The sequence below is a fragment of the Pinus tabuliformis genome, chromosome 5_2, assembly GCF_031772625.1.
Source record: "Pinus tabuliformis cultivar Carrire ecotype Pingquan chromosome 5_2, CPIR1, whole genome shotgun sequence".
NCBI lineage: Eukaryota > Viridiplantae > Streptophyta > Pinopsida > Pinales > Pinaceae > Pinus > Pinus tabuliformis.
The window spans coordinates 814,523,920-814,547,526 of NC_142306.1; positions in this window are offsets into that span (position 1 = coordinate 814,523,920).

Consider the following 23,607-nt stretch of genomic DNA (forward strand, 5'->3'; position numbering starts at 1 on the left):
TACATATACTATGCAAAATTACACTAATTCATAACTCCATTAATCAATATGCACCACACAATTCAGGAATTGAATTCTCTATATTGATAAATAAATATTTACATAAGAGTCTCTCTCTCTCTGGCCTGATTTTCTAATCAGTGGCCTCTGTTTTCCTACCTACCCGTAGGCTTACAGTCAAACCTTCTAACTAATTAACTAGCTAACCCTTAACTAGCTAACCTCTTTCTATGCCTTTTAGGCTTACATTTATATAAAAGGATTCTATAACCAATTCCTGGTTTAGATCCATAACTTTCTCAACAAAATCCTAAAATCTCTTCTTTATCCCTAAGGCTCCTCCCTAGTTCCTCAAATCATGAAACCAACTCATAATCTAAGATTTAAAACTGATTCCCAAATTTTTCAACTATCCTAAATCTCTCATGTTTTCCAAAACTCGAGAACATTTACAAATATGCCTCACAATACTTAATTAATTCCTATTCTCATTAAAATCACTCAAAAGCCTAAATAATTACATTAATTTAACACTTAGGAAACCAACTTCCTTAAAACACAAGACCCACTGTGTCTACTAAAATACAATGATCTTTTTGAGCTTAATGCTCCTGCATCATATTCAATCGAAGTACTATCTACAATGAGCTCAATTTTTAACTTAAGTGAGGGAAATTTACACTCAATTAGCAAGACTGCTACCAGCTCATGAATGATTTTGAATGGAGTGACTCTTGTGGTAGTATTAACTAACATTCAATATGCCCAAGGTGTTGGATATAAATTTAGATGCCAATTATTCTCACTCATGTTAATGGTATGGTGGAGGATAGTTTTTAATGATTTATTTACTACCTATGCCTAGCAGTTAGCTCCTAGGTAATAATGAGATGAATGATCCTACTTAAAACCTAGCTTATCTGCTACCTATAACATCATATTATTTTGCAAATGACTGCCATGGTCAATGAAAATCTCCACATGCACATCAAAATAAATAATGATTTGGTTAAATATCAAAAGAGTTGTTGTCTCACCATTATAGAAAATGTAGGAATAACCTTTGCCAACATCGTGAAGTAGTTAATGGTTACGACAATACATTTATTTCCCCTAAATGAAAGGGTGGCACGTCATGAAGTCTACCCCAAATTTTGTGGATGGGTTAAAAATAATAAGAAGATGCATTGGAGCCAAATGGGTTGACATTTTTTGAGTAAAAGCTTCACATTGGTGGTATTTCTGTACTACCTTGACAAAATATTTAAAGATCACGAGCTAGAATACCCTACACATAATTTTTTTAGGGTCTTGCTAACCCAAAAATATGGTTGCAATAATATCTACTATGCCAAAAAGCCAAGTATGGGGGCCAAACAAAAGGATGGTGGTAAGACCTACCCATGGTTTTTTTCGCATGGTTTTGGGCATGATGGTTTTTCCCATGGTATTTTGTAGATTCGGTCAAGGGAATTGCAATTATGTTCTAATATAGGGATAATGGATTGGGGTTTATGAATGCTTCATCATGTATATAATTTATTGTAACATTGAAATGAATATAATGAAAACTCAATATGTTTTTCTTGGTTTTGGGTTTCAGGAGAAAACCTCTGTATATATTCTATTCTCACCATTATATATTTTCAGTTATTTTATTTTTTTTTATTTTTTTATTTTTTTAAGAATTCGTTTGCATGTAAATTTTGTATAAGGTAAAAACCTTAATTTGGTATCAAAGCAATATTGGCTTCAATGGGACGCCTTTTCATTGAGGGGTTTTGCTTGGGCTTGTGGTAGACCTTGTTATAGTGGGAGATCTACGTGATTGATTCTTGTGGTGAAAGAATATGGTGGACAATGGGAAGATAAAGATTGATAAATTCAATAGATAGAGTTTTGAGTTGTAGAAGCTCAAGATGGAGGATCTATTGGTGGATAAAGACCAATGGATCGTGGTGGATCTAGGTACTAAACCAACAACAATATCGATAGAATCTTGGACCAAGTTGGATCAGAAGGCAAAAATCACAATACAATTGTGTGTCTTAGATTCAGTGATACTGAATGTTTGAGGAGAAGCTACAATAAAGGCTTTGTGGGAAAAGTTAGGGGCTTTGAATCAATCTAAGTCCCTGGTGAATAAACTGTTCCTGCGGAAAAAGTTGTACAACTTGAGGATGAGGGATGGAGACTCGGTGATAAAGAATATAAATGCCTTCAATACTATGGTAAGTCAGTTGTTATCTATTGATATTAAAATTTCAGACGAAGATAAGTGCATCAATTTGTTGTGTTCTCTACTAGACTCGTGGGATAATCTATTTTTTTCCATAGGTAGCAATACAACTACCTTGAAATTTAATGAAATAGTCACAACCTTGTTGTCTGAGGAGATTAGATGGAAAAATATGGGGATCCACAATGGATATGCCTTGTCTGTAAGAGAACGGTCCCAAAACAAAAATAGAAATAAGTCCTCAGGTAAGAGATATAAATCTAGAGGGAGATCTAAATATCTAGGAAAATTTGTAAAGGTATACTGGAAGTGCAGAAAATAACAACACTACAAAAAGGATAGTAGATCTAAAACTCTTGAGAAAGGAAAGGGATCTGATGATGCTCTTTTTGCAAAGGCGAAATCCATCTGAGATGAAAGTGTGGATGTGTACTTGGCTTCTTCTTAGAGTACACACGTAGATCATGCGGCATGGTTGATTGAATCAGGAGCATCCTTTCAAATGACTCCTCATAGGGGGTGGTTCTATGAGTATGAGAAATATCATCATGGTGATGTATTATACATGATGAATGGAAGGCAAAAATCGTAAGATGAAGAAAATTCTAGTTGAAGCTGATAGGTTGAAGGATTAGAACACTTCCTGATGTTCTACACATTCCAAGTTTGGCCAGAAATCTAATTTCTGTAAGTAAGATGGATGATGTAGGCATAAATACATTGTTTCAGAAAGATACCTATAAGATGGTTCGAGGAGCATTGGTTTTAATGCAGGGAGTTCATATTCAAACTTTGTACAATCTTATGGGTAGTACTATTATTGGTGGTTGCACCAATTTTATCATTCCTGAAAGTGGAGCAGAAAATCTTGTTGTCTCCTGTGAAAAGAATATGTTGTGGCATCCAAGGCTGGGACATATTGGAGAGAAAGGCCTTCAGATACTACATGGTAATGGTATGGTATAAGGTAATGTATAATTTCTCTCTGGATTTTGATTTCTGTGAACATTGTGTATATGGGAAGAAGAATCAAGTGAGTTTTCCCTCTGGTGCTAAGAGGGCGAAAGGAATATTAAAGCTTATGCACATTGATGTGTTTGGACCCATGTTGGTTCCATCATTGGGTAAATCTATGTACTACATCTTCTTTATATTTGAATTCTCTAGGAATACATGGATATATTTCCTCACGAATAAATCTGAAGTTTTTGAAAGGTCTAAAGAATTTAAGGCTTTGGTGGAAAATTAGATAGAGAAGAAGATTAAAGTTTTGAGGATAGATAATGGTGGAGAGTTTTGCAAGAAGTAATTCAAAGAGTTCTGTAAGAAGTGTGGTATAGGATACAAAAGAATACTCCATACACACCTCAACAAAATGGAGTTGTAGAAAGGATGCATATAACATTGATGGAAAAAGCAAGAAGCATGCTCAATGACGGTGGATTAGGGTAGGAATTCTGGGTAGAGGCAGTGGATACTTCACATTACTTGTTTAACAAATCACCTTCATTAATTTTGGAGGATAAGACCGCACATGAGGTATGTACTGGTAATAAACCCTCTCTCACACAACTGAGGGTATTTGGCTGTGATGCATATGTACATGTTCCAAAGGAGAAAAGTACCAAGTTGGATAGTAAATTTAAAAGGTGCATCCTTATTGGGTATAAAGATGGTTTAAAAGGTTACAATATTTAGAACTCATAAATAAATAAGGTAGTGTATAGTCAAGGTGAATTTAGACAATAAAATGTTCATAATGGTTGGTTCTTGATTTTGTCTAATAATATTTTTTATTATTTTCCAGACCATTTCAAATAATCTTTCCCTCTCTAAAATATATTAACATGAAAAATATATTATTTTGAGTCTCAAAATTCGTTATGAGCCTCCAAGCACAAGTCGACCATGCCAGAAGAATTTGACCTAGTTTGAGGCTATTCGACCTCATGAGAAGGCTATATATAAGAAGAACTCAACCTCATTTGGAATACACTTCTGTAGTTCAATCTCAAGAAAGAAAAGGAAGAAAAGAAGGAGCAAAGACCTAGAAGAAGAAAGCATCTCAAGGAGAAACCAAAATCTAATTTTTGTGACTATCTTTCTCTCACATGTGCGAAGTATCTAGGGTTTTTATTGTTGCTGCAAGGCCAAAATTGCAGACCTAATTCCAGGTCTAAAACTTTTTCAAGAAGATCAATATTTGAAGCCAAAATCCTTGAAAAAAAGGAGCATGCTAAAATGAAGGAACGAGACCTATATTTGATCTCTTATACCCACATGTGTGGTAGGGTTAGACAACAATTGCAAGGATGAGATTTGTAGGATGAGATTGCAGATTCGAGCTAGGGGCCGAAGTTTAGAATATAAGCGGGTTGAAGGGAATTTGAATCTCATTGACTTGGTTAATATTTGACCTATTTGAATAATATTATTGAAGGCCTAACTTGGTGCTTGGAGGAGGACTTCGTCTAAGGTTTTTGATCTTGGTTTTCTCATTTGATAAGATTCTATAAGAAGAGAAGAAGCTCTCTTGGGTTTTACCCTTGAAGGGTTTTTTACCAGGCATGGAGCCTAATTCTTGTGTCTACTATCTCTATTGTTTTTGCTCATGATAATTGTTTCATGAAAAGAATCTAACAAAGAACACAAGAAGATAAAATAAATTCATGTGATTTTATCAAGTATAAGGAGAAAAAGTTTAAATAGGTTCCCTACTACATTATCCAACACTTCCAACTACAAAGGATGAATACACGACAACCACTCATGCAAGCAAGGAAGCAGTTTGGTTGTAGAGATTGTGTTTAGGTATGGGGTTGGTATAATGAGCTATAAGGATATATTGCAACAACTAAAGTGCAATTTTATTGGCAAAGAACCCTGCTTATCATTTGAAGATATATCATATTGATGTCCAGTGTCACTTTGTGAGTGATATGGTTGAATAAAAAAAGGTGTTTCTGGTAAAGGTGGACACTTTGAACAATGTTGCAGGTGCATTGACAAAGCCTATGAGCATTGAGAAGTTTTCTTGGTGTAAAGAAATAATGGGTGTTGTGACCCTAGAAAGATGATTGTATACTCCTGCATCCCCTTGTGTGCAAAGAAAACAAGAAGGGGGAGAATCTTGGGTATGTGTTATATTATTTGCACGACTAGTCCTAGGCACTGTTATGTTGCATCAGGCGTAGTGGGGGTGGTAGCCCCCCTGCATAGGGTGTGGGGCAGTGCCCTGATTTTTTTTTTTAAATGTAGACCCAAGGAAGGTGGGAGAACCTACCCATGGTTTTGTGCATGGTTTTTGTGCATCCGGTTAAGGGAACTACAGTTATGTTCTAATCCAGGGTTAATTGATTGAGGCTTATGAATGCTTTGACATGTATATATTGTATTGTAATACTGAAAGGTATATAATGAAAAGTCAATATGGTTTCCCGATTTTGGGTTTCAAAAGAAAAATATATGTGTATATTTTATGTTCTCACCATTATATATATATATATTAAGAATTCATTTGTAGGTAATGTCTATAAATGGCTAAAACCTTCATCTTCATCATGAGTGACACAACATTGCAAAATTGAGTTTATATAGATATATTTTAAGAATTCATTCGCTGGTAATTTCTATAATGGGTCTTGGTTTAGACTCGAAACGTCATCAATATAAATGTCTACTATGGGGAAATTTCTGACATCACTAAAAGAAGATCATCACCACAAAAATATTCAAGTATAAAGTGTTGTCGATAATGAGAATTTTTTGTGAGATTACATATAAAACATTGATCATCTCGCAAGAAGTGAAAAGGGAACTTCCTATTCTAGAGATATATCAGAATATCTACATACAAAGGATCACTAAAATTAATGAGAAATATATGCTTGTATGGTAACAAGTCAACTTGAGGTAACTGTGAAATTAACTCTGTGAAGACTGAATATAACTTGGATTTAGCCAAGGAAAAATCATGATCAAATTATTGTAAAATCACAATCCATTTATTGTGTTTGCCACTAATAACCTATCAGGTCAAGACATATTGAAATGGATTTACCTGGGCTACCACCATTGTTTTTCTCAACAAAATATAATGATGGAGGCACTCTACTGCATGAATGGTAACTAAGGCCAGTTTCTTAACGTGGGAATAATTAAGTTCAGGAGCCAGTAAAGTGAAAATAAGCTAATAATGGTCTGCTATTACTACATGTTATCTTCCTAAACTAATACCATCCCAATAGTTGGACTAAATGCAGTGAGAAGCAAAATAAATTCTTTGCCATAGTCCAAAGGACTAAGAAAAGGGGATGACATAAGTGTATTTCTCAAGGCATCAAATAATATTTGAGTGAAATCATCCCAAGTAAAGGGGGCCTCCTTCTTAGAAGGTACATGGATCCATTTTTAATATTGGCATAATTTATGTTGAAACACCTAGGAAATTGACCTTTCCTTGCAAACTCTCAGTTAGTGAATGTTTCATAGAAGAGGCAACTAAATTATTGCTTCCCCCTTAAGTAGATCCATCATGATCTCCTTGTTTAAATGATAAATCTTAGTAAATGTATATAGATGACCTCAAAGATTCATTCGTGATGATTTAAACTAATTTTGTAATACCTACATCTTTCAAAAATTGCACATAGATGGGTAGGATGCTCAACGTTCTTGCAAGAGTGGGGAGCTAAGTCATTGAGGTATGCCTTGAAAATGTGATTTATGTTAGGGAGGACATATGAAATATGTCACTAGAATGTTGCACAATATTTTTAAGGCCACAAGGAATTTTTCTGTATGCAAAGATATCCTAAGGAAATATAAATGTTGTCTTATGTTGTTATGTATCTAGATCAAAATAACATATAAACATAACAAAAAATAGATCCATGACTTGATAATAAGACACTTTGAGGGGTGTTAGTGTCAGTATCTTCATCCCTCCATCAGTGATCAAAATTCTCTTGTTGCATTGCATTTTAGGTGTCTCATTCGGTCAACTGCATTCCGTTAGGATCATGGATCACTTGATGGTAGTGGTATATTATAAATTTTCCCTCATGGTCTTTACCTGCTGACCTATTTTCACAAATTCAAGTCATTTACAATCATTTTCTGTCTTTATAATTGCAAAAATTATTTTTAGGGTTTTAGGTCTCATTAGGTCAAGGGTTTGTCATTAAAATCTTGCAAAAGCTAAATAATGGTCAGCAGGCACATGAGGAAGTCAAATAAAGTCTCAACGTTAAAAAATTTCAATAATCACATGCTCAGTGATTGATTTTTCCTCAAAACCCTGTTTTGAGGAAAAACAGAGTTTTATTGTTTTATGTATATAAATTTCATGTAATTTTATTCTTCCTATATGTAATAAGTCCAGAAATGCAGCCCTGGTCACCTTGCCAAGCTCCTGCACTCCAGCTCCTACAAAAGAGTAAAAAATTCAAAGCATTAGTCCATCAAAAGGCAAAAAAGCAAGTCAAACTGCCAAAACAGAGTTTTAAAGAACAAGTGAAAAGAAAACTTTAGAAAAGTGGGTTTTTGTAAATAAAAATTAAAGTCCAAGGGTATATAAAGTGTTTTTCATGTTGAAGAATTCATTTGTGCCAAAGAGTGAGAGAACAAAGAGGAAGTCGCATTTTTGAGGCAAAGAAGGCAAATCGCAGCAAAACCTAGCAGTTACACTGGGCGCGACGCACCTGGGTTGAGGTGCGGTGCACCTGGTTGGCACGGCGCACAGAGCACAGGTTTTAAACTAGAAATTGCATGGGTGTGATGCACCAGTTGGGCGTGGCACACCTGTTAGTGGGCGCGACACACCTGCCTTCCAAGCCCGAATTTCACCAAATCGACTTTGCCAAGCTCCAAATTTGTGCAAACTTCATTCAACAATTAAGTCAAACACTCCATTGTGCCATTGCAAGAGATTTCATCAACTTTCATGGTGTTTCAATAGGTGAAAGATAAAACCCTAGTTTGTTGCACAGTCCATTGAAAAACTATTTAGGGTTTTCAAAGTTGTAATTTTTGCTGTTGCTCCCTTGCAATCATTTTCATTTCCCTCCATTACACTTCCCTAATTTCATTTCCCATTCCCCCTCTCATTTCCACTAATCATACTCCCATATCCCCAAAACTAAAAACCCTAATACCTAATTCCTAATATTCCCAAACCCTAATCTTTATACCCTAACCCTATCACTTCTCAAAAACCACTACAGTGAGCATATAATCCCTCATTCACAGTCCCCACTCATCAATCCCTTTCATTAAACAACAGGCACCTATTCTTCATATAAAATTTCTTCATACTCATCATAGAGCATCAAACAGTGGCAAACATGGAGACAAATTCACCTTATGACAGGGATGAGGAAATAGTGAGTGATTCCTCCCAAGAAATTAATGCATCAAGAAAAACACACAAGGGAGGAAAACACATCTAGGAGGAACCCACTACACTCACAGGGCTATTAGCTTGTCCTCTTGCTATAGCATGTTTCAAACATCAGTCTTGCTACCAGTTTTATGAGATGGTGGAAAGAGTTAAATACCACCATGAGCTTGCTAGATTATTTGTCCTCCATCTTCACAATGGCCAGGTCAATTTGGCAGGTGTTACATTCACTTTGACACCTGAAACTATAGCTGAAGCAATAGGTATTCCAAATGTGGGTGAACAATGGAACAAGGGACAACTGGTGGACAAAGAACATTATGAGCCTTATATCAAGGCTGCATATCAGAAGCAGATCAGTGGGGTCTTCCCTTTCAGATACCTACAAGACACATATGCTCCACTTATGAAACTCATAATCAAATACTTCAGCTATGAAGGAAGATTTTCTTGCATATACACCTATCATGTTAGATTATTGATGCATTTCACTAGAGTGAAAATGATGAACATCCCCTATTTCATGTGCCGGAATATTGAGAAAATAACCACATTGGTGCAAAGGAAACCTCCTCATCAGCAGTACAACAACATTTTTCATTTTGCATTGATCAAGATTGTGGTTTTGCATCAGCTAAGTTTGTTGAATGTTTCATGGGATGATTTCATTTCACATGAGGTCTTCACAAGCCCTCAAGTGACATCATCAGTTTTTCATGAGGCAGGAGGGCCTTCACATCAGTAAGAGGTGCATGAGACTCTAACCACCAATGTTCCAGTGTTTGTCACTTACCAAAAGGGCACAAGGAGGTTATTTGCAGCAGCCAAACGAGTACTATCTCCACCCGGGGTGGAAGGGGTCTCGTTTCCTTCAACAAAAAAGCAGGTACATGACAAAGGTAAACAACCAATGCATGATGAAGGGCCTTCTGAAGGTCAAGAGAGAGATTTCATTCTCATTCAGGATGATGACTCTGATTTGGGCTCCCAAAGCTCAAAGCTCAAGGAGATCATCAAGGAACAAGAAGTTGACATTCATGACTTATCTCTTAACCTGGAAAGAGCTAAGTGGATTATAAAATATCTTGAGCAAAGGAAAAAATAGTTGGAAGACCAACAAACTATCATGGAGCTGCAAAACATAAGAGAAAACCGACAAGCAGCCAAGAGGAGGAAAGTCAAGTTGACACCGCTAGAGCAAGAGATTGAAGCTGATTGGGAATCTTGGCTTGAAAGGGAAAACATGCACTTGGAGAAGCTATTGGAGAAGGCCAACAAAGAGAAAAATATGTTGAGGCACATGGCCTATCACTATTTGGCAAGAAACAAGATTTGCAAAGTGAGGATAAGGAACTTAAAGGCCAAGTTGAGGAAAACTTTGACGAGGAAGAAAGAGCAAGATAAGTTGAAGATCTTGGTTGAGGCTTCCTTAGCCCAACATAGTACTTGGTGTAGGTCACTCAGCCCAAATTTCAAGAAATTTTGCACACTTTTTGTCAATTTTGAATTTTTGAAGTAAAACACAGATTTTTCTGCCTGGTGCGTAGCGCCACCCAGCGCTTGCTTTTTCTAGGGACCTCCTCTGGAGGAAAAATATACTTTTTTGGATTCCTCATGTAAAATTATGAATTCCCAGAAATTACTAGAAAGTTTTGAGCTTCCAAAAGGGTCAAAAACACCTCAAAAATGCCCTTTCTACCCCTTTTTGGCCACACAGGAAGCAGTGTTGGGAGAACTCACTTTTGAAGGGTCAAATGGACACCAAATTCAGAAATTTCACTTGTTCTAGAAAGTAGACAGACATAACTTTCCAACGAGCCCACTTGAAGAAAATTTGGTGTACATGAAGGCCTCCAAAATCAGCTGCAAAAAGGCGTTATGCACAGGGATAGTGGCGCGGCGCACAGGATGGAAAATTGCTATTTTTTGCCAAAAACTCTATTTTTCGCCTAGTTTTTTCTCAGTTTGACTTTTATCTCTCTCATGGTCAAACTAATGATGTAAATTGATGGAATTTTATGTAAAAATGTTGAAAATTCACTCATGGAGGTAGATACATCATGTTTAGGTGGTTTTGAACTGAATGAATCAGTTTCCTAGGTTTTAGAGGCAAGCTGTTCCACTGCCTACTTTTAGTTCTTAGTTTAGATATTTTTGAAACAGCTCCTAAACTCATGAATTCAACCCCTAAAGGTTAGCATGATTTGTTTTTTGCCTATATCTAGTACTTTTTTAGTCATTTGTAAAGGTTGGACTCTTGTGAATGCTTTGAGCATTATTGTACATTCATCTCTGCAGTTTGGCAAAGGAATAGACTAGCGTTTGCAACATTTTGTGGGATTCTTGTGGCAAATTGATTTGGTATTTTTTTCTGATATAATTCAAGTTTACGTGTGTTTATGTATGCCATCATCTCTCTCTATTTAGCTTAACTAAATGAATCAAGTATAAAGGTAGAATTCATTGATGTTGCAGTGCTCTACCTAGGGTTTGTTTAGCTATTCATGTTTTCAACTGTTTGAAGAGGATTCCTGAGATTCTCATGCCCTATCCAACTCTTCACCAGTCATAAGACTCTCCATCTCAATTATTTCAAAGTACTAAACCATTTACCTACCTTGCCCCACAGAAACCTTTGCAAGACTGAGTCCATTCCCCAGACCCAAATCTGCCTTTCACATTTGAGCCAACAAACCAAAATAAAATTCAATCAAACTCCTCTGAGCATATACCTGGCCTAAAATTAGTCTTTACATCAGTCATCTCAAGCCTCATTCACTATATTTTCCCGAGATTGACAAGGAGAGAGCCCTCTCCTGACCTGGTAGGGCTAGCTACCAGGTTAAGCGTGGTTTGACGTTACCCTAGATCCTGCCTTTCTCAGCCTGAGGTAGATTTAGGCCATAACAAGGGGAAAACCTCCTTTTACATCACATAAATGAACAGTCCTTGGATGGTTCAAATGAAAAAACCTCCTTGGTATATGTAGGAGTCTAAAGGGTTAAAATATAGTTAGGGCCTACATAACAATAATAATGTAAGGGCACAACAATAACAATATTGGGCTTCTATGGAGCACACCAATAACAATATAGGGCCTACACTATCATTATAGGGACTTAACATGCCCTTCTCCTTCAAATATGGATTGTCCTCAATGCTTGAGTAGTTATGGATGCTTCTGTATAAAATACTCATCCTCCCATGTGGATTCTTGAGTAGGTAAGTTCTTCGAATTAATGAGATACACTGAAATTGATCAATTCTAAAGTTGTCAAACTCTTGTTTCCATGATTTCTTCTGGCCCCAATATGTTCCTTCCTCGTCAAGTTCTGGAAATATATTTTGAATTGGGAGCTTGTCACCTATAACCTTCTTTAATCTTGAAACATGGAAAACTAGGTGTACTCGCGAAGATGCAGGTAGATCCAATTTGTATGCCATAGTATCAATCTTTTGCGACACCTTATAACAACCATAATACCTGGGTGATAATTTATTATCCTTCTTAGCTTGCTTGAGGGACATTTGTTTGTATGGTTGTAGCTGTAAAAATACCTAATCAGCCACGTCAAAACTTGTTTCACTGTGATGCTGATCTTACTATTGTTTCATTATATTTTGTGTTAGAGTTAGGTTATCCTTTAAGAGTTAGAGAACTTTTTGTTGATGCTTGATGTGATCTTCCACTTCTTGAACTTTAGAATTGTCTCTTAAAGACGATGTGATGGATGGCGGATGATATCCATAAAGCACCATAAATGGGGTCATTTTTGCTGCAGTATGCAAGGAAGTGTTATACGACCATTATGCCAGAGGTAACCACTCGACCCATTGTGTTTGTTTATTAGATACAAAGCAATGAACATATCGTTCAAAACATTTTTTCACTATCTCAACTTTCCCATCAAATTGAGGATGACAAGATGAGTTATGACCTAATTGAATACCCACACAAGAAAATAATTTCATCCAAAAAATTCCAATGAAAATGGGATCTTTGTCACTTAAATAATATTTGGGCTTCCATGTAGCTATTGGCTTGAGGGGCTGAAACCCAGGTTTAGTGTTATCTGTGCTAACCAACAAAACCCTATACCACCAACCCTTTCGCAATGACCTGCCCGCGTAGGCCCTAGTCTCACTCGAGGCGATATGGGGGGGTGATGGAACCAGATTTTCACATCCATAAGGATATGGACTGTGGATCTTGAATTAGTCTTAACTCTATATCTGCGCTATGCGATCTTACTAGTATTATATAAAATCTAATCTATTCATACAAAAATACTACTCATAGATCTAAAATCTATCTACTGTGCATAAATCAATGGATCTTAACTATAATTAACTATTCATACATTAATTCTGATCTATATTTTACTTGCACAACACAAAAGTAAACAATATTTGCATAAAATAAAGTACAAAAGGTAAGCACACATATCTACCTTCAAAATATTCTTTATTAACTTCAAATATTCACAATTACAATCTTCTTACGTTGCGCACACAACTGCAGACTTACCAAGGTCTCTGCACACACAGCTGCAGGAGCCTTCTCCTTCACATGAATATGGAAAGATATAAAAATTACAGACTCTTGTAACATAACATGCTTTGAATTACTAAGACATCCCTTTATATATCTTTTACCCTTACAATACTATGGTCCGCAAACCATGGGCAGACTCAAAATATACCATTTTAATTCCATTATTTCACAAAATAAGAGGCCTTGACTTTCCCTAAATCCCCTATGACTCATAAAAAATTGCGTGAACCAAATCCTTCTCCTCAAGATGCAAATTCTTTACAAAACTTTGACAAAAATTTGACCTAGGGGGACCCTACCCAATAGGCCCCCAACACAAAGTATGTGACTCGTCCCGAGTCACTCAACTGGTACATCTTGAATCTTTGCTTTGAGACTACTGTATGAATTATTCAAAGGTTTAAGTGTCTCTGCGCATTGCATGGCGGCCTATCATACTTCCTCTACCAACTTTTCTGTTGTCAGCCTTGCTGTTGCTAGACTGATGGTTCTTTGCATCTGCCTGAGGTTCTTCAGCTTGTTCTCCACTATTTGTGAGAGCTGAATGGCTTCCTCAGCCTATGGTTATGTCTGTGCAGAAATGATATTCTCTTTTCATCACATCTGATCAATATGTCCCTACAAAAAATTTCCCTCCTGGAGACGAGAAAACCATTGCGCAGGTGCTAGGGTTTGTGCCATCACTTTGATCTCATCAAATTTTTGTTGCATGTCACAGATCTCTGCCTAAATCTTCTACACATGTGGGTCCTCCTGCAGTGAGGTCCATACCTCCATAGTGTATTCAAATATCTAACTATAGTCATTGATTGTAGTCGATATATCTTCCATAGCAGCCTTGATGTCCGCTGCGCGCTATTCACGAGCCTTTGGCGCAGGCTCCGGCTATAGCCTCATCTACAACTATGCAATTTGCATCTCCAACTCTAATTTCACTTTGTCAACTTATGCCTTGGAGTCTTTTACTATTTCCGCAAGATTCTAAAGCTTCTCTTCTAGTGTGGCCTCTGTCTGGAGCTGGAGCTCCGACAACTCACTGCATGCTTTGGTGATAGCCACTTTTAGGTTCTACCTGTATGCAGTTGCCTCATCACGCTCCGCGATGGCCTTATTCTTGGTCTCGAACATTTGTCAGTTTTAATCTTTAACTTCTTTAATCACCAATAGAGCACATTTTTCCTGTATCTTCAGTTCGTTAGTGACTACTTGATATAACTCATGCAATGTCTGAATGGGGAGCGCCACAAGCTTGAGACGCAGATTTTTCCAATGGTACGTGTGCTCCTAGTCTTCGGCTGTCTCAAAATGGAGAGAGCCCCCTGGAAGTTTCACAACCCAGATCTCGGTCATGCTCGCCTGACCCACACTCACCTGAGTCACACTCGCTTGAACCACGCTTGCTTGAACTTCCAGCTTCTTGAGGCCCTGTTGGACCTCTATCAACACTGATTTGTACTGGTCTTCAATGTTTCCCCACAAGTCCTCCATCACAGCTCAGACTGTGTCTCCTATCTCATCGATGTCCCCCTTAGTGAGGACCATCGGTTCTGCGCCAATGGATCTATCTGACTTTTGCTTCTTCTGTGCACCTCCATCACTTGATTTCCACCTTTTAATGATGAAAGGGGAATCCACCTCCTCAGTATCAACAAAAGGGTCTTCACCACCCTAATCAATGCCTCTGATGGCCTCTTCTTTCTGTGCAACTACATGCTCTATCTTCGGCACAATGTCCTTGTCTAACTCAACTGTGAATTTCTTAGTCACCTTCTTTTGGCCCTTCTTGGTTGGCTAATTCTTAGTCCACGCACCTGAAACATCTATCACTGCTCGACTGGTGCCTGCTTGTTCTTTCTCTGTGCCTTCCGTTGGTGGAGTTAGCAAATCACTTGGTCAATTTCTCACCACTTGTGCAATGTCTTCATCAGTGACAAAAAATGACATCTCATACCATACTTCCTCCAGGTCCTTCTTGGCGCAGATGTGTACATGGTGAAAGTTCACCTTGAAGTCTGTAATTTCTTTATATTATTCAAACCAAATGGGTGACAACCTTGGATTCTGGTTGATCATGGTGCGCAACTCCATTTCAACCAAGACCCAGAACATTTTGTTTTCTGTAACACGGGTTGGCTCCTTAGAAGCCCACAGTGAGGCAAACCTCACACCCTTGTAGATATCCAGGTCCACAGTGGGGAACTATGACTCCTCTAGTGTTCTCCATGTTGTCAATTCTATCAAGAGAAATAACCACGTGTAGTGGAATTTCTTTCCCTCTTCTTGTGCCTCCCAAAAGTCATCCAAAAATTCCTGGCACAAATATCTTTCCCAGTTAAATTGGATGCCCTTGCTACACTGCACAGCCAAGGATACGACTGGCACAGATACCTCGTTCGCTTGACACTTCCTCATTATCTTCCCGACCAAAATGTGCATGGAAAAATGCACAGGAACATCATTAATGGAGCTGATGAGAAATCCCCTAGACTTCTTGATCAGATTATACTCCTTCTTCATCGTCTCAGCCAACTTTTTCTCCTGATATTTTCCGACGAATGCATTGGAGGGTTCACTCCTTGGTAGGGAAGCACAATTATCCTTCTAATCAACATATCATCAATGGGGATCTTCGTCCCTAGCCATAGACATCCATCATGCACCAACGCCAATAGTTGGCACACACAAATTGTGTTGATATTGTTGCACCCAAAGTGCAGAATATATAGCATATTCAATAGCCCAACTCACTAAATTCCTGCTGCCCATGGCAGCGGTTCGACCCTTGTTACTCCAACTTCCTCATAGTAAACTGATTTCAGATACTTGTTAGGCTCAAATTGGGGATACTTGCTTCGATTGTTAAGAACCCAGCCCTCCATGTGCAGTTGTGGAACCCTTGCCAACACGTCACCTTCAATTGGCACATCATCTGGTAACAATGGTGTAAATACTTTGAATTTCATAGCATGTGGGTCCTTGGTAACTTTTGAGGTCGGTTTTCAAGGAAGCATAAAAGGTGGCAACCTAGAGATTGGTTCCACATCTCTTGTGTCGATATCTTCGATTCCGCTAGCCACTTCTTCCACATCTGAACCTTGGGGCTCCAATAGCTACTTTTGCTTGTGCAACCTCTCCTTAGTTCTCTGTTCCTTAGTGGTTTTTCTCAGCGAATACCTAACTGGAGGTTGATTCATCGTCTACTTCTGCGCACTTGCGCAAGTATTTTTCTTTCGTGAGGACCTTGGCCTGGTGACAAATGCTAGTAGTGTAATAGTCTACGAAATTCTTGCTCAATCGCCTCCCAATTCATGCAATAGAATGCTCAACTCACACTTAACCGAAAAACCACCAGTCGAAATCTTAGTGATAAAAGTGTTCGAATGTTGGGTTGCCATGTTTATAACCTTTTTGAATTTCAAACTTCATAATCTCCTTTAGATCCTCCTCATAAATGCGAATTTGGCAGCAGATTTTTCCAGATTTGCTCATTAAATGCATTTCCCCAGCTCCTTTTAATGATAATTTACCTTTCAAATCAACTGTAGTAGTCCCAATGGTCATATTTTGGATGAAATGCATCAAACCCCTCCCTACAACGTAGTTACTCCTTCTTCACCGTAGCTTCCTCCACCTGCACAATCCCCCTGAATACTGCGCATCACTTCCTCCTCGATGAAGTCCTTCTTTGGAAGTGTAGGTTAAAGTCTCATACTTCCTTCCAATCACCTGTAGCACTAAGACTCTTCTCCATTCATATAGTCATTGCGCAGTCCCAGGGACAAAATCATGCCTGAAGAGTGTTGCCTTAGTGGGTCCTGACCTAGGTTCAGAGTTAATTTTGCCAAACAAATCCCTACACTACTGGCCCTTTCTGCATCAATCCATAGAGCGTGGAATGAAGTCTCACCTGAAGCAGTATGGGGAGATGCTGGAACTAAGTTTTGCACCCAAAGATTAGTGTAATGTCATTTTATGCCCTAAACTTTCCTTTGTGTAGATCGATAAGCCTTTAGGGCTTATCGATATAACTTCCCTTAATCATATTCTATACCTCCACAAATGTTCACGACTATACTTCATGGATCCTAAATAGGTGAATCAACCACTTATGTGCCTCTATGATTACCCTTAGTCCCGTATTTACCCAGATCAGTTTAATCATCGGAAAATTTAACATGCAACAAGATATTCTTCGCGTAAACAATTATTATTACTTGCATTCATGTGAAAATATAAATCATGTAAAATCGCACATCAATACAATATTAATTCATAAACCCATCATTCATCATAACATAATAGTGCATTCATTCATAACAGAAGGAAATAGATAAACACAGGAATTTATGGAATAATCTCTTTATTAATACTTCAGTTCTGCTTACAGACTCAAGACTTCCCTGCGCACTCAGCTGTGGACTCTACTCTAGGCCTCTATGCACACAATTGCAGAGCCTCTCTTCTACTCTAATAATTATTCACTCTTTCTTCTATTGACCCATTACATTCATCTTCATCATCTTCCTTATTATGTATTAGACTCTCTAAGACTCTCCTGCTTATACAATCCCATGGTTTGTGGACCATGGGTAGATCTATAAAAGCCAACACAACTTACATAAAAGAAGGGTAAAACCCTTTATGAAACTTTACTAACTACGTGCTCTGCGACCACAACTTGTAGAGACTTTACATTCTTTACAACAAAACTTGGGCTTTTGCCCCAAAACTGACACTAGGGGACCCTGTTCCAAGAGGCCCCCAACAAAAATATCGTGACTCACCCTCAAGTCACTATTCTGGTGCGAAGATCTTACTGCGAAGACCTCCCAACTCTACTTGTGCCACTACTACCTTAGCCGCGCTCTATGTGGCTGCCTGTTTGATCTGCTCCACCAGCTGCTTTGTTACTGGTTCCGCACTGTCTTCCTTGATTTTCTGCTGCATTCTCTATAGGCTTGCTAACTTCTCCTCAATGTTGGTAGAGATAATTTATACCTCATCCAGCCAAGGCCCCAATTTTTCCTTGAGGAACGCCTCTTTCCTATGTGCTGGTTCCACCTGTTCGAGCAACTGTTTTTCCTCATGCAGCTTGGCCAATCGTTGTGCTATAGCGACGGTGCGCACCATTGCTCTCACCTCATCATACCGCTGCTGCAATTCAAAGGATTTTGTGTTTAACCTATGTAGGTTAGGATCTTATTGCAAAGCCGTGACTACCTCCATGGAATTCTCAAAGAGTGCAGTGCAATCCACCATTGCGGCATCCACTGCTGCGACTCCATCCTTTACAGCTCCTTCGTGCTGTTCCCTGACCTCTGGCGGAGTTGAAGGCTGTGACTTTAACTCTAGCTCTGTAATTTTTAGGTTTAGTTCAAACTAAACCTTGGCCACTTCCATCTTTGTGTTGTGCACACCTGCAGCCAACTTCCTGATCTTCACCTCCAATGATGCTTCCTCCGGGATATGCAGTTCATGGACTGTTCTGTATGCCTTGGCCACCACACCTAGAATGTGTTCATTTTGTGCTTGAAATTTCTTCCGATCTTCCAGTGCTAATTGATTTCTCCATGAAAATCTATTTGTTGTTGAATTTGTATTCGCTGATCATGTTCAGCGCACGCTGCTCTTGGGCCTTGACTTCTGTTATCACACCTGCTTGCAGTGTGTGAAGAAACTCGCCGGCGAGTGCGACCAGGTTGAGGCCAATATTCTTCAAAGTGCTGAAAATAGACTTGTCAATGGTTGCTTCCGTGCTTAAAGCTCCATTAGGTAGTGCAACTACCCAGAGATCCATTAACCGAACCATCTCTGCTGCTTGAGTGGTCTCCGATGCCAAACTTGTTGCTGCCGCGCTGCTTTGTCCTACACCTACCTGGAGTCTAGTTGTTTGGATCTAGAGCTTGTGCAGACTCGTCTTGCTCCAATGAGCACCATCCAGACGAAAAAAAGGAACTGAGCACCATCCAGATGAGCCACTCTCTTCTTGCTCTTCCTATTCTTTTGCGGCCCGCTCCGCTTCTATGCGGGCCTTCTCCTCAGCCTCTTTCTTTCTCTTCTCAACCAACTGTTGAACCTTCTATTTAGCCGCTTCCTTTTTCTTTTTCTCTACAAAATTTCTCATGTCGGCAGTCACATCGGATGTGAAACTCCACTCTGTTGGCCAACACTTGATGGCCTCTGCAATAGCATCATCCATAGCCAGGTAGGGTAAGTCGAACCATTTCTTCTCGGTTTCCTTTCACACCTAGATGTAGACATGGTGGAAGTCCACTTTGAACTTTGTGTACCCTGAAAGTTTCTCGAACACAGTTGACGACAACCGCTGCTTTTAGTTTATGGCCATGTGAATGCTCGCCTCCATCAACACCCAAAAGACTTTGCTCTCTATGACTCGTGCAAGATATTTTGTGGCCCAAAGAGATGCAAACTTTGCCGCTTCTGGTAAATCCTTCTCCACAGCAGGAAATTGGTTGTCCTCTGACAAATCCCACGTGACGAGCACAATTGAGAGAAATAGCCATGAATAGTGAAAGGTCTTACTATCGTTTTGTGCCTCTCTGTAGTTTGCGAGGAACTCGCTGCATAGGTAGCGTGCTTAGTTGAACTGTACGCTCTCCGTGTATTGAGCTGCTAATGAAACCACTGTTGCTGACGCCTCATCTGCGCGACACTTTCGCATAAATTTTCCAGCCAGAAGTTGTGTGGCAGTTTTGACCACGGGGTTAGTGATTGAGGTGATCAAGTACCCATGCAACTTTTTCACCAGCTTAAATTTATCCTTTGTCTTCTCAGCGAGGTTGTGATTGCTCATTTTTTCGCCAAATTCCTTGGCCAGATGATGAGCCCCAATTTTGGTACAATTTGGGCTCATTTTGGCCTATTATACTTGCTCAAACCATTCATTTTTTATTGCTTATGCATGCATTTCTTAGTTTGTTCATGTTGTTTGTAGGAAGAAGGGTAGGCACTCTATCTACGTGACTAATGCATTATGATTCCATGTTTTGGCATTAAAAGGGAGCAAAAGACAACGAAAAAGGAGACAAGGAGACAACGAGGTGGCACTACTGGTTTTTAGGGGAGGATGTCCACGGTCTTGGGGACATTCCTCGTGATTCTCACCAAGAACTCCGAGCTCCAATCCATCTCCCCTCCGAGCTTAGAAGCAGCCAGCTGTTCTACAGGAACAGCAGTTACAACTGTTCTACAGGAACAACACTTATGACTGTCCTATAGGATCAGCAGTTAAACTCTAGTTGGACAGTCGAGCTCCTAAAATCAAGGACACTTGTTGGATCACTGTTTTGCATAAGTATAGAGGCCGTAGCCTTTGATAGGTTGTTGAAACTTTCGCATTACTATTGTAATTTTGGAGCACAGTTCAGTTTTTGTTCCTTTTTGTAAGCCAATTTGGCATGACATCAGATTATGAATAAAGAAGGCAGATTTTGATCTAGCTCTGAGTTTTCTTAAGGAGACTATAGATCTCAGGTTAGGGCCCAACCTGAGAGCCATAGATCCCCTCTGCTGTAGTGTTGTTTCCATTTCGTTTCAGCACTTTGAGTTTTCGTTTCCACATGCAATTCGAATTACAGGTTGTTAATTTAGTTGTTTTTCATGAATTTAGATAGGATTTGCTTATGGTGAGTTTGTTTACAGTTGTTTAGGTTAGCAGAGGATAGATATAATCCATTGGAGCTCCAGCAAAAAGGTTGTTAAGGCTCACTGCCATCTCATTTGGGATTGGGGTGCAGTCCATGATTAACCAACAAAAATACACATTTCTTTATTTCCTGATTGCTGCAAACACAGTCACGTTATGTTAGACGCTTCCACATGATTCACACCTGCACCACACTCCTTCATCACAGCTTCATGCACATTCTCCTTCGCGTTTTGGATTGCTGTTCATTGAATTTACAAGCACAGGTAGTTTAGGTTAATGCATTTTTGGTTTGGTGACAATCATAAGCATTTGTTTCACTTACACTGCTCTCTCTCGTTCCATTACATTCTCCTCCATCTTGATCACGCATGAAAACACATCTTTGACCCCTGCTCCGCTCTGTTATCTCCCAAAGTCTTTCACTCCTCACGTACTTCCATTCTCTAGCCCTTTCGTTGACCTAGCCCTCTATCTTCCAACCTACTCCCTACATTCACTCCCTATCCCCATTCCTCCACTTCTACAGCCATCACCAGCCTCATTCCTACCTTACACATCTCCCCCTACCATTTCATCACTCCTCCATCACGCCAAACACTCACGGTAGGTCATCCTGTAGCCATTTGTAGACATCCTGTAGAAACCAGAGTATCCTGTAGGATCCCCTGCAGGCTTCCTGTAGGAGGCCACTCACTCGGTTGCCGAGCTTCTGAATGTGAGGGACCTCTGTGGATGGATGCTAAGGATCCCTAGGAACCTCTCCTAGCCTCCCCAACCTGTCCCACGCTTTCCTTCCTTCTCCATCCCATCTGCACAACCAAACCCTAGTTAGCACAAAATCACAATCATTCCACACACTTAAAGGAAAAATACAAAAACATGTCTTTTATGATGCAAGCAGCTTAGATCCATGCATTTTCACTTATTAGAGGTAACAACAGCATTGGCAGAGGTTTCATTCACATTCTTTGCATTATAGAGGTTAGACTAGTTAAATTAGGGTTTCCTAGGTTTACATGCTTTGATTTGCTTTCAGTCCATTTTGTCAAGTAGAGTAGTTTTCCTTTGAGAATAGCTTTCGTCCATCAATTAGCAAGCTTCTTCTGAGAGCCTATAGAAGTTGGCTTGAGCCCTAGCGGACTTGTGCCAGCTGACCAAGTGACAGCTGCGACAAGTGCTAGTACTTGTGCATATAGCACCGTCGCTTCCAAGTTTGTACGAACTACCAGGTTGATAAAATGAGAGACAGGAAGCCCCAGGAGTTGTAGCATTATTGCTACAATACTGGAGCTCACCATCTTTTTGGCGCCGTTGCCGGGGAAGCGTCAGAGTATTAGTAATTGTTTCTTTTCTTCTACTTTCGTACTCTTACCTTCTGCTAGTAGTTTACTTCATTTCCATTCTGCAAAAGTAGCTTAGTATTTCTTGCTTTCCTAGCTTAGTATTTCCTGCTTTCATAGATTAGCATTTCCTGCTTTCCTAGATTAATATTTCTTGCTTTCCTAGCTTAGTATTCCTGCTTTCATAGATTAGCATTTCCTGCTTTCCTAGATCAATATTTCGTGCTTTCCTAGAATTATCTTTCCAATTCCGCAAATTTCATTTGAGCAATATAGTTAGTGTAGATCACTTTGTTTCAGTTTTGCAGGTACCAAAGAAAAAGCAAAAGCACAAAAAAAAAGAAGAGAAAAGTCCTTTCCATTTCATGCCTCGTAGGAACCGAGATAGATCAGGCAAATTCCTACCAAACACCCCCACCACATCACTGAGTCACCCTTCTCTCTTCTTTGGTGACAGTGACCCAGAGGAACCTATAGGTGAACATCTTGAGATATACCAAGACCCTATAGAAGAAGAAGAGTTAGAGACCACTCCATCTGAAGCCATGGCTAATAATAGAAGAGAAGATGAGAGAATAGAAGGAGCTTTCCCCATCCGAGAGACCAATGGAGAGATGAAAATGAAGAACATTAGCCCCTCCGCCTTGCCTCACTTCCATGGACTGACCATTGAGGATCCTGATACCTTCTTGTTTGAGTTTGCTGTCCTTTGTAGAACCTATGACTATACTGAAGATGAGCAAAAGCTGAAGCTTTTCCCTTCAACCCTTAAGGATGCAGCACTACGCTGGTTCATGGGAGTACCTGGGAATAGCATCGCTACTTGGGCTCAAATGCAGCAAGCCTTCAATACCAAGTATAGGGATTACTGTAGGTCTAAGGAAACCAAGGGAGAGATCTTTCAGATGACCATGGGGAATGATGAGTCCTTAGAGGATTATGAGGAGAGGTTCCAACTTAGCTATAAGCGGGCCAGGTGCACACTTGACCCTGAATCCCTCAAGTTGGTTCTACTCCGAGGAGTCCCTAAAGATCTCTTAGACACCCTTCACATGTTAGCTGGGGGGGACATTTACCAACTACCTTATGAGGACATCAAAACTGTGTTTAGAAATCATTCCAGGGCAGCTAGGAAACGAGGTAGAGGAAATCTCCTCTCCACCGGTATCCCTTTCTCCAAAAATGAGTTTAAAAACCAATTAGAAGATATTAAGAGTGAGGTGAGACAGACCATTGCCATGCAGCTGGACACATTCAGGATCCAGCAGAAGAAAGAAGAAGCTGAGAGAGCCTTGGCTGTCTTCTGCCCTAGGTGCACCAGAAGACACCCTAAGAACGAATGCCCATTACATTCGGTTGAAGTGTGTTTCGTTTGTGAGGAGGACCACCCAACAAATTAGTGTC